Here is a 13,334-nt window from a genome sequence, read left to right as displayed (position 1 = left end):
TGAACTTTAATAAAAGAAGATTTATATGTATGTTGCTCTAGATGCATGTTTTAATAAATAATAATGACATTCAGGAAAGTAAAAGGACTGTTGAAGTTTGCTGTTGTAAAATGTCTGATGATTAGGGTTTTGTTGCACATTTAGTGAATTGACTGTACCAATTGCTGTTATTATTTACACCCAATCAGTGCATCCACATGATATTATGTAGCTTAAATTAAAGAAAATGTTTTGATGTGTTCAGAACATACTGACAAGTTGCACACTCACTGACTTTCCGAAAGAACAGGAAAGTTCTTCCTGCCTGTCTGGTCGCTGCCATCAGAGACCTCTTTCTGTCACAGAGCTACACAGGCTTCAAATATATGTAAGATAAATAAAAGGTACATTACAACTCTCAACTGCAGGGTGTGTGTGTGTGTGTGTGTGTGTGTGTGGGGGGGGGATGTGCATAACCATTGCATACTTAAGGTCGGCTTAAACTGCAAACAGAAATGTGGAGCTTGCGTAACAATCAGTCTTGCTTTGTCAGATTTGGAGATAGGCAGCCTCAGTCTATATATAGTTGGTCGCCAGTTGGGGCGTCCTGCTTGGTGACAACTTGAGCTTTGTCAACTGGTCTAGCTGTAGCAGTCAAAGTCTGGGCACTGTTGCATTGTAGTCTTGCTGTGCAGAGCTTTGTTGTAGCTGCCATAGGCCAGTGTTGCCATAGGCCAGTGTTAGGATCACCACCCCCTCAAACAGCTCGTTCAGTTAACCTGATGCCTGTTTTAGACAGAAAAAAAAGTTACCACAATCAGCAGAACTTTCACTGGAGAATGGGCATAATTCTTTCATACTTTTCTTTCTCATAGCTTTTTTTGGTTTTTATAATCTCTTCATTACACTAAATAACATCCATCTTAAGACCTATTTTGAGCCTTAATTTAAGTTGACTAGTAATGATATTAATCATAATGTATTTATTTTTATAATGTACAAACTAGAGTATGTATGTGGATATGTGTGTGATGGTGCTGGTATGGATATGTGTGGTTTGGGTTATGTGTGTACTGATGTGTACATTTTATGTGTTTTGTATGTTTTGCGAGTGCGATTTTATGTGATGTTATTCTGTACACCAGCCAAAACAAAATGTCTGGTATATTAGATAATAAACGCACCTTTAAATTTATTAGCGACTACACCCCGTCACCCTCCAGTCCCCCTCCCCCCCCCCCCCATTACACCCTACACTTTTAACATTGTATAAAAAAATCATGTCCCAATATAGGTCCCTAGTTACCTGGGAGGACGTTAAGCTCCATAATCAACATCAACAACGTATTGAATTGAATTGAAAAGCTGGGGTTAGGAGGTCTAACTTCTTGAATTAAAGTGTTTTTTTCTCAGGTGCATGTAGTTTTTTATTTGCTTGAAATCATGGTGTATTCTGGTTGTAAGAGAAGAGTCAATTTCCTTGTAAGCCTGCAAAATTAAGATTTGTCATTTTTGAAGTACACAAGTTTTTGTAAGAGTCCAAAAATAGTCCAGGATAAGGAGGAAAAACATAGGGTGGGTCAGGAAATCTGAAACATTGCATAGTTTTGTTTTGCCTATGTAGACACAAAAAGTACTTAGAGCACTTCCCCCCCCCCCCCCCCCCCCAAGAGAGCATAGCTTAGTTTTAATTATTTTAATGCCACTGTTAGCAAGAGGAGTACTACAGACAGCAATCAAACAGTGGATTTTTTCTGTAGACATTGTTATTTCTGTTTAGGTGTTTCAGTAGTTTTCTATGCGGATAAATCATGCTGCATGATCACTAGAAACAATCCAGCTCTGTAGCATGCAAGTTTTTTAAAGGTTTTTTTCCCATGTTACTCTGAGAGAAAAAAAACCCCACAGAGATAAAGTTGAACTGGCAGTTTGACTGAAGCAGTGGTAATAACACAGAGTTGTGCTCTTCCTACAATCAATGTTTTGATGTGGATGATGATGTCCGAACATGTACTTGGTTGTATTATTTTTCTAGACTATTTGTTTCTGTTAGATATATCTGCTCACATGATTGTTGTTCATAATTTGACATTACATTTACTGCTGATCAAAATGTATTGTTGGAATAGGTCTGCTTAATATTCTGACTGCAGTTTTGTAATACTGTAAAATCAAAGAACACAAATGTTTTAAGTATCAAAGTGCTTTTCACATACACTCACACACTATGAGTATGACTGCAAACATGAATTTGTACTTGTATTAATTATAATTACTGTATTACAGAACCTGATCTGAAAAAAAGGACAACAGCAAATTATTCATGCAAGCTTGCTGTATTAACGATTTTTTTTATCCATTTAATACAACACTGAATTAAAAGATAACAACTATAACAACGTGTGTGTGTTTGTGTGAATGTCTATGTGTATATGGACGGACACTGATTAAACCTGAGACTCATCGATTACCCAGGTGAGTGTAAAAGAGGGAGAGAGAGAGGGAACTTTAAGGTGGGTGCATGGGGACGGACATGTAGTAACAGATATATGTTTTAATCTGTAATCTTAACACATGTGCTTAAAATTAGGAACAGATGCCATTCCACTACAAATACTGTCAGTCTGACAAAAACGCCCAGTGACACTGAACCCCTATCCCTTACAGAACACATTCAGTATACATGTACTCACTTCCTTTCGTCTGCGTTTAGTGAAAGCAGATCGTTCTGATGACATTGGTATCCGGTTTCTGACCTCCTGTGAGTGGTCAACAATTGTCGGAACTGGAACTGCGTCAGGCAACAGCTGTTTTGTGTGTGCCAGGTTTTCTTGCCGGCTTAACTGCGTTCACATTGGAAGAAAGTGTCGCGAAACACAGCACATCGTGTTGGCCGTTTCCAGTTAATCAGTCTTGCTGCAGAAGTTGTAAGCCCATCGGAAAAAGGTGACAACTGATGCCTGAACCTTTTTTCTATACTTCATAGCTATCAGCAGCCGTGCGCATTCCTTCGGCGTGTTGTTGATGCTCGATGTAGGCAAACGCCCACTTGAGCCTAAGCTGTACACGAAATGACGTCACAGCCGGTTCTCGTCTACTGGCGGCCATTTCGAAGTCTCGTTTAGCAGACGAATTTGGCGGAACGTTTTTAATTAAATCACAATGATAAAGCTACGAATTGGTGAATTTCTTTACATTTTTGGAATCTTTAGGTGCATTTCTCTAACCTTCAGTCATCGGTTAGTGGTTCTAATAACCTTTAAAACAGCGTGGTCTGGTCCTTTAATACTAAGCCAATAAATGAATAATCCAGGCATTATTTTGTGTTTCTCAAATATTGAGCATTCAAATCATAAGGAATGATTTTTTGAAATAATATTAATTCCCATCACTTCACGGGACACTACATGAAGACATTATTTTGGTGAACATTACAATTGTTTAAAAATCGTCATTAAACACTCAAGTCAGGCTGAAGGTTTACTGAAACTTGTTGTTAACCATCACCGACTGACCTGGTCATGACGGTCTGTCTGTCGGGGTGGATCTCAAACAGCCCCTTGCAGATGTCACGTTTGAACCCCATGTCCTACATCCTGTCAGTCTCGTCTAGAATCTGAAAATAGAAACATGATCCAGTCAACCCAGCGCCGTCACTGTTACATGATCCAGTCAATCCAGCACTGCAGGGGCTCACATCCCCGCCGGACATCCACGGATATTTTTTCCAAATATCCTAAACATTTTTCATGCAGGAGGACATATGTCCTATTGTTTTTTTTCACAAAGTGGTCATCGTCCGATTATGCTTTCATTTGATCCGGACATTGTCAATACTTTCCAATTTACAGTAGTTTGATGTTGCTATTGTATCGATGTTTTGCGAATCGATGTGTCTTTAAGCAGACAAAACTTGGGGAGACCTTATGTGCTTTTTATAGAGAAGAGCTTTCAAGTGTCGCAACTCTGAATGTTCCAAGCCCGTTGACAGTTACTTGCATTCCTTCGTGGAAAAAAGCAACATGCCGCCAAAACAAAAATTGGTGCTAGAAAAAGGCCAGAAGCACCGAGAAATATAATCACACCTGAGAACCAAGACATGCTCATGCGTGTGTACCTCGAGGGGCCAAAGGGTGACATTTAAAATAAAACAGTGAAGCTTGTAGAAATGTGAGCATCCACCAGAAAGCGAATGTGATGGCAAGAGAAAGAAACAATCACAGTGAGTTGTTGTCATTAGCTCAGTGACAGAATAACACGTTTTTATATTTAGTCAAGTTTTGACTAAATATTTTAACATCGAGGGGGAATCGAAACGAGGGTCGTGGTGTATGTGCGTGTGTGCGTGTGTGTGTGTGTGTGTAGAGCGATTCAGACTAAACTACTGGACCGATCTTTATGAAATTTGACATGAGAGTTCCTGGGTATGAAATCCCCGAACATATTTTTCATTTTTTTGATAAATGTCTTTGATGACGTCATATCCGGCTTTTCGTGAAAGTTGAGGCGGCACTGTCACGCCCTCATTTTTCAACCAAATTGGTTCAAATTTTGGTCAAGTAATCTTCGACGAAGCCCGGACTTCGGTATTGCATTTCAGCGTGGTGGCTTAAAAATAATTAATGACTTTGGTCATTAAAAATCGGAAAATTGTAAAAAAAAATAAAAATTTATAAAACGATCCAAATTTATGTTTATCTTATTCTCCATCATTTGCTGATTCCAAAAACATATAAATATGTTATATTCGGATTAAAAACAAGCTCTGAAAATTAAATATATAAAAAGTATTATCAAAATTAAATTGTCCAAATCAATTTAAAAACACTTTCATCTTATTCCTTGTCGGTTCCTGATTCCAAAAACATATAGATATGATATGTTTGGATTAAAAACACGCTCAGAAAGTTAAAACAAAGAGAGGTACAGAAAAGCGTGCTATCCTTCTTAGCGCAACTACTACCCCGCTCTTCCTTTGCCTTTGCCATGAGCGGTGGCCTGACGATGCTACGAGTAAAATGGCATTGCGTTCAGTTTCATTCTGTGAGTTCGACAGCTACTTGACTAAATATTGTATTTTCGCCTTACGCGACTTGTTATAACTTTGATTTGTTGTTACCCTTTTGCCAATGAAAATTATTTTATTTGTTCTGTTACCTTTGTGACAAGAAACTTGTCCTTCTGTTATTTTGACGTCATTTTTGATGTTTCATTAACACGACCTTGCGACACCAAGCCTCATCAATTTGTTTTCCATGAGACATTGGTAACATTGTATCAACATGACACCTGTCACAACAAGCCATGTAACATTGTATCAACATGACACCTGTCACAACAAGCCATGTAACATTGTATCAACATGATACCTGTCACAACAAGCCATGCAACATTGTATCAACATGACACCTGTCACAACAAGCCATGTAACATTGTATCAACATGACACCTGTCACAACAAGCCATGTAACATTGTATCAACATGACACCTGTCACAACAAGCCATGCAACATTGTATCAACATGACACCTGTCACAACAAGCCATGTAACATTGTATCAACATGACACCTGTCACAACAAGCCATGCAACATTGTATCAACATGACACCTGTCACAACAAGCCATGTAACATTGTATCAACATGACACCTGTCACAACAAGCCATGCAACATTGTATCAACATGACACCTGTCACAACAAGCCATGCAACATTGTATCAACATGACACCTGTCACAACAAGCCATGCAACATTGTATCAACATGACACCTGTCACAACAAGCCATGCAACATTGTATCAACATGACACCTGTCACAACAAGCCATGCAACATTGTATCAACATGACACCTGTCACAACAAGCCATGCAACATTGTATCAACATGACACCTGTCACAACAAGCCATGCAACATTGTATCAACATGACACCTGTCACAACTAGCCATGTAACATTGTATCAACATGACACCTGTCACAACAAGCCATGTAACATTGTATCAACATGACACCTGTCACAAGCCATGTAACATTGTGTCAACATGACACCTGTCACAACAAGCCATGTAACATTGTATCAACATGACACCTGTCACAACAAGCCATGTAACATTGTATCAACATGACACCTGTCACAACAAGCCATGTAACATTGTGTCAACATGACACCTGTCACAACAAGCCATGTAACATTGTATCAACATGACACCTGTCACAACAAGCCATGTAACATTGTATCAACATGACACCTGTCACAACAAGCCATGCTCTCACTCTTTCTTGTACAGACCATGGATTCTTTATAAAGAATTGTTTTCCACTCTTTATTTTATTCCCCGGTCAAACCAATTAGCAATCGGTACGTCTGACCGAGCACCCATATCTTTATCGGTATTTGCAAATCTTAATCGGTAAAATACCAGAAATTACGGGTAAACGCGATCCCTGGGGGAAGACAAATGTGTTATCTCACCAGTCCTTTGTAGGGTTTTGCAACCATCTGACTGCTGCTTGACTCCCAGCTTGCTGAACTGACTTGTTGATCTTGTCTGCTTCCCACTTCATGTCAACAGACTCTGAAAAAAGACCCAGAGTGAAGTAACCATCAAGATCAAGATAAACTATTCTTAACATAACACATGTATGTGGCAGAAACGAGAACAAAGTTTAAAAAAAAACAACAAAGAATGCACTAAAGAATTAATCTACAACATGTATACAAATAAGAGGAAACAGGACAACGATTGGCGTGAGAAGAAGAAAGGAACAATTAATCAAGAGAGAGAGAGGGAGGGGGAGAGAGAGAGAGAGAGAGAGAGAGGCGATACAACTGGTTTAGTTTAGTTTAGTTTATTTGTTGCTTAACGTCCAGCCGACTACGCAGAGCCATATCAGGACGAGGAAGGGGGGATGAAGGGGGCCACTTGTCAAGCGATTCCTGTTTACAAATGCACTAACCCATTACTTGTGTCCCAGCAGGCTTTAGTAAAACTAAATTAATACCTACTGGAAGATTACCAGTTTCCAGTATGTTAAAATAGGCTTAACCTATCTACTGCTGGACTTACATCAGAACACTAACAGATTAAACAAGAAGGGCAAAGCCCATACGACTCACATGCTTTACACATTTTTCCTACCAAAATACATGTGACCTTGACCCAAGGTCAAGGTCATGCAACACAAAGCTGTTAATTCAAGACATAGGAAGTACAATGGTGCTTATTGGCTCTTTCTACCATGAGATATGGTCACTTTTAGTGGTTCACTACCTTATTTTGGTCACATTTCATTAGGGTCAAAGTGACCTTGACCTTGATCATATGTGACCAAATGTGTCTCATGATGAAAGCATAACATGTGCCCCACATAATTTTTAAGTTTGAAACAGTTATCTTCCATAGTTCAGGGTCAAGGTCACTTCAAAATATGTATACAATCCAACTTTGAAGAGCTCCTGTGACCTTGACCTTGAAGCAAGGTAAACCAAACTGGTATCAAAAGATGGGGCTTACTTTGCCCTATATATCATATATAGGTGAGGTATTCAATCTCAAAAACTTCAGAGAAAATGGGAAAAATGTGAAAAATAGCTGTTTTTTAGGCAACATTTATGGCCCCTGCGACCTTGACCTTGAAGCAAGGTCAAGATGCTAAGTATGTTTTTGGGGGCCTTGTCATCATACACCATCTTGCCAAATTTGGTACTGATGGACTGAATAGTGTCCAAGAAATATCCAACGTTAAAGTTTTCCGGACGGACGGACGGACGGACGTCCGGACGGACGTCCGGACGGACGGACGGACGGACGGACGGACGGACGGACGACTCGGGTGAGTACATAGACTCACTTTTGCTTCGCATGTGAGTCAACTAGACATGAATCGCGAGACAAGCGGCAAGAGAAGAGATTTTTGGAAAAAATACAGGTGAATGAGCAAGAAGGCAGAAAAAAGAAAAGAATTCATGAAGAAAAAGAGAGCATGACAGGAAAGAGGAACCAAAAATCTACCTAACAGCAAACTAGAAAGCTCCTGCGGTTCCAAGAACAGGAGGGGCCTTTAATTTCATAACCGCAGTGCCCCACTGCGGGACGATACAACTGGGGCATATCAACTCCAACTAGAACTAACAGGAGACAGACAGACGTGCACCAACTGACAGTGACACTATACCATGGTCTAAAGTAACACTGGCTAGCTAATCTAGACACAGCCATCGTTGAACGCTGAAGAAGAACTGGCTAGCTGTTGACTTCAAAATCCTTGATAAACAAACCTCTGCTTTCTGTTGGGGTTGTCAATAGCCAACTTGCAAAATACCCTGTTTGGGTAGCTTTCCGGTGCGAGAGATATGAAAGATTCACTTCCCTGCAGGCATATTTTTGCTCAAGAGTTACCGTTCCTTCCATAGATCAGTGCGCTATCATGGCGACTAAATGGCAGAATAAGTTTTCATGCGTTACAATTACCAAAGTTGCAGAATTACCTATAAAAAAAAGAAGATTGTATGCACACAGCGCCGGTACAGGATTTTGTTCCGTGGGTTCACCGTCAAAAAAAGGTCTTGCATTTTTCTCACTGATTTTGATGAGCACTGTGAATTGCATCATTGTTATGTAACACATGGTAACTGTCATAGTGGATTTGCCCAGAAGGTAGTCGATTACATAATCAGTGAGACAATATCAATAAACAGTCATCAAGAGTTAAAAAACCCAGTTAAATTGAATTGATAAAATTGAGCACAGGAAGCTGAAAAACCTTTACATTGTATTGATAAAATTTTCAAGAGCACAGGAAGTTAAGAATTCAGATGATGAATATTAGAAAGTAGAAGCCCGAATGTGTTGTTGACTTTCATTTTTGCTCATATTGAGAATTGTAATGCGAAGGTTCAGCAAAGCGGTCTTTATTATATTGTCATACAGGGTGACCCCCCCCCCCCCTCCTCCCCCCCCATACAAAAACAAGAAGAGCAAACGCTCGATCGAGTCACTTTCGCAGTTCTGAATATTATATGAGGCATCAGATGGACAGGAAGAAATTGCTATTCACAACACAATGAGTCACGTTCACATAAAATTTGAGCCCGGTCACTTTTATAGTTTCCGAGAAAAGCCCAACGTTAAGTTGTGTGTTGCCGAACAGAAAAGGCTAGTTATCTCCCTTGTTTTTCTGATAACGTTCGTAAAAGGCTACAGATGTAAATACTTTGATGTAAAGAATAATCCTACAAAGTTTCAATGACATCCGATGAACTTTGTCAAAGATATAAAATGTCTAATTTTTCCTTTGACGCTGACCTGTGACCTTGAAAAAGGTCAAAGGTCAACGAAACCATCGTTAAAGTGTAGAGGTCATTGGAGGTCACGACTAAACAAAATATGAGCCCGATCGCTTTGATAGTTTCCGAGAAAAGATATAAAATGTCTAATTTTTCCTTTGACGCTGACCTGTGACCTTGAAAAAGGTCAAAGGTCAACGAAACCATCGTTAAAGTGTAGAGGTCATTGGAGGTCACGACTAAACAAAATATGAGCCCGATCGCTTTGATAGTTTCCGAGAAAAGTCCAACGTTAAGGTGGTGTCTACGGACGGCCGGCCGGCCGGCCGGACAGACTAACACTGACCGATTACATAGTCACTTTTTCTCAAGTGACTCAAAAATGCTAATGACTTCTACATTGGTTAACCGAACCACTTCATATTTTCGGGACATAAACTTTTGCCAGTGCATGACCATTCCACAAAGTGACAGTTTCATATTTCAAAAGGTCTGACTTTTGTGCAAATTTAAAATAAGTTGCCAAATTCAGGGATCGACTCAACAGTACGAGGTTTAAAATTGAGCAGAAGCTAAACAAACCCAATTTAAGCTCTCCAGATTGTTATCTTTGGAGTAATTTGAATGACATATTATACCATAATCAACATTCGATAATCAGTGACTTGAATACAGCAATTAATCACAGGATCAGGGTATTTCCAATGGATGATTTTGTTTTTGTCATTGATGAATTTTGCGCAACATTGCGCAAATGTAACTTTACAATGAAGGGATTAATTTTTCCAGTCATTTGAGTTTAGCAAATATTTTCATACTTGTTGTGGATGAACTTCAGTTCGTCCACGACCATTCTACAAAGTTTCGAGTCGTAGGTAAAATGGTCCGACATTTACTGTTTCTCCAAAATGTGTTCCAAATTACACCTCCGAACTTCTCATTTGCACGAAAGCTTTCCCGTCTAGGGATTGCCCTTAACCTAGCTATAACTTTTTTCTTCAGGTCACTGATGATCTAGAGGGTGGAGGGAGTGTTTGTGTATACTCAGACATTCAGATAATCCAAAAGGTAAAAGTCTGGAAGGTTTAAATTAGGTAAGAATTGCTACCGTTCAATGTAAAATTCTGTTCTGTTGAGTCGATTGCCGAATTTGGCAACTTGTCTTAATTAGCACTGTGCATGCCGATGTGGCATGCATTCACCTACTTTTTACGTTTGCTCAAGCCATTGCACGATGTAAAAAGAAGTAAACCGTGTTTTTATTGTGGCACCTTGTTGTGACCCGTTTTGTGGAGCGTTAATATTTTTACGTGAGATTCACGTGCTCCTTGTTCAGTTGTTGTGACCTGGTTTTGGTCGGAGCGTCACAAACTGTGTCGTTTAGTTCTAGAACACCGTGAGATTCACGTGCTCTTTTCCGTGTCTTGATTTTGGGGTGAGCCCTGCGAATCTGCGTTGCAAGTTTTAGAATACGTGTGACTCACGTGTTTTTAGTTTTGTGATGTCAGCTAGTTCCTTGGTCTTCTTTCTGTTAAATATACCGTTTTAAGTTTTGAGCATGCACGGAGTGCGTGATCGGTTACTGATTGGTTGTAAAATAGTAGTTTCACCCGATTCTGTCTTAGGAATGTTGTTGGTTGGTCAATACGGTGACCTTTGACTTTTGAATAACTATTCCATGTTAGGTTTTTGTTTCCATAAATACCACTGCTTGACTCCTGTCTCGTCAGTCGATCTGAGGGTTTTAGGAAGTGTTTGGTTTTGATCTGTAAACGTATGAAGGTTATCAAGTGAACCAACGGAGTGTTACCTAAAGATAGCAACGCAAAGACCAGGGTCAAATGGCCTTCCACAAAAGGCCAAGGCAAAAAAATATGCCGGAGTACAACAACACGTCTGTGCAGTAGTGTTGAAGTGGGTGGAATGACGGCCGGTAGCAGGACCGCGCATGTGCGGGTTACCGGTAGGGGAGGTGACTCCCGTCCTTGACTACGGATTGTTTTTCTTAGGGAGTTACTTCCCCCCTTACCAGGGTCGAGTACTACTTCAATATCTTAGCAATGAACTGAAGTTAATGCCATTTATGTGAGTTGAGGTAAGAATATGTGATTGAATCGTTTTGTGCCCTTCGTTTGAGAGGCAACACGTTTTTGGTACTGCTGGTCAACCCACACAGCGCATAAGGTAATTTTGTTGTTACTTGTTTGTGTTGTGTTTTGGTCGCCATTTTGTAATGACTTTGTGAGTTGTTTATGTATAACGTGAGTTGAAAGTCTGACTTGTTGTAGTGTTTCATTATTGTGTGTTCAACTGTTCTAGTGTTGTGAACGTACAGCAATGTTTTGTAGACGCTAGAAAGTCGCTAATGTTTATAATGATAACTTGTGTTTTCTGTGGTTAACGAAGTTCGAAGTGAAACGTTTTCTCCGACTTTTCCAGCCTTACGTTAAAGGAATTTAGGTAAAAGAGCTTGCGGTCTGTGGTGATCGTTTTGTAAACGGGCTTATTTCTGATAACGCTATTGAGGGAAAGTGGATGAGTAAATATCTTGTTTGTGACTTTGATTAACGCAGGAACGTTGTCGTTAGACTTTTTTGGTATGACAGTTTGCTTTGTATTCCTGGCCTGATGAGTCAACGTTTTGTATTTTTCTGAAAGTAGCCATTTCGGATTTAAACGTATGTATGCTAAGTTTCTTGAGTATTCTTAGTGCTTATGGTATTGTTGAACGTACGGAACGTAGTTCTTTATTGTTGTTGAAGGACTAACCAACGAGTGTTTGGTATTTGTAACTTTCTTGTCTGTTTGTCTTCGCCTGTCTTGTGATTGTTTATTTTTCTTGTTTTTACTTCTCGTGTCTTGTTAATGCATTTAATATTTTTGCCATGTCTAATAATTTGTTTTCTTTTCTCTTTTTCTTTCTGTTTAGTTTTTTACCGCAATACGTAGTACTGTAACTATATATGCATTACTGATATCTAATATCAGATGTAAAATAAACCAGTACTTTTGCGCGTTATCGCTTGTAACCTGTGTTTGTCATTTCGTATGAACAATATGTAGTACCAGCCTCGCACACGAAGGCGCGCACAAGCACAAAAGTCAGAACATTTAAAGTAAAAAATTGCCACTTTGTGGAAGGGTCATGCATAGGATAGAGTTTATGTCATCCAAATTCACAGTGATTCAGTCAACAGATGTAGAAGTTATTAGCATTTTTGAGGGTTGCAATTTTGGGGGGTCACTGTACCACTACCAGGGCAAGTCTACACAACCAACACCCTCCCAGTTACAGCCAAAAAAAGACAATAAATGTTTAACTCACAGGTTCAAAGGGCTGCACCATGTCATCCTGGATCACATACTTTTCCCCGAACTCTTTTTTCTTCAGGTACAGTAAAGTCGTGGGCAGGACAAGGGCGCACGCATAGTGGAATGGCCATTTTGTCCTGAGAAAACCAGAAAACTCAATGAAATAATGTACGCATGGTCGTATGCTGTCATGGGATCACGCAGTGTTATGCCCATTATGTCATGAAAACCCCCAGAAAAACTGAACGTAATATTGCAATCCATTTTGCAGGTGGTCAATCTCTTTCCAGATTTGTCCTTGGTCATTGCTGACACCAAATGGGTGAATCTCCATTTGGACTCACCAAGTGAATGGACGTAAAGCTTAATGTTACTACCACTAATGCATTGATCTTTATCACTATTGACTGAAAGGTCCACAACATCTTCTTAGTTCATAGGCTTAGACTCCCACGTTCACTCATGTTTTAGCAACACGAGTGGATTTTTATGTGTATGACCGTTTTCACCCAGCCGTACAGGCGGCATATGCCGATTTCGGGGGCAGGCATGCTGGGTATTTTCGTGTTTCTATAACCCACCGTACTCTGACATGGTTTACAGGATCTTTTCTGTGCGCACTTGGTCTAATGCTTGCGTATAAACACGAAGGGGGTTAAGTCACCAGCAGGTCTGCATACAAGTTGACCTGGGAGATCAGAAAAATCCCCACTCTTAACTCACCGGGCGGCAGCGGCCAGGATTCGAACTCACGACCTC

At 39.9% G+C, this 13,334-nt stretch overlaps 1 long non-coding RNA gene across 1 annotated transcript in view; it reads right to left on the bottom strand.

Annotated features, from left to right (window-relative positions):
* Positions 1-3,475: 3,475 nt before the first annotated feature.
* The window catches only part of LOC138954877 (uncharacterized), a 31,897-nt gene continuing 22,038 nt past the window's right edge, over positions 3,476-13,334 (bottom strand). The window contains exons 2-4 of the long non-coding RNA XR_011451999.1: positions 12,589-12,712; positions 6,450-6,552; positions 3,476-3,595 (exon numbers count right to left, since the gene is read on the bottom strand). This is a non-coding gene — a long non-coding RNA (uncharacterized lncRNA). The remainder of the gene's footprint in view (positions 3,596-6,449; positions 6,553-12,588; positions 12,713-13,334) is intronic.

Source organism: Littorina saxatilis, unplaced genomic scaffold (assembly GCF_037325665.1).
Source record: "Littorina saxatilis isolate snail1 unplaced genomic scaffold, US_GU_Lsax_2.0 scaffold_197, whole genome shotgun sequence".
Classification (NCBI taxonomy): domain Eukaryota; kingdom Metazoa; phylum Mollusca; class Gastropoda; order Littorinimorpha; family Littorinidae; genus Littorina; species Littorina saxatilis.
The sequence above is the reverse complement of the archived record's forward strand: the minus strand, read 5'-3'. Positions and strand labels throughout refer to the sequence as shown.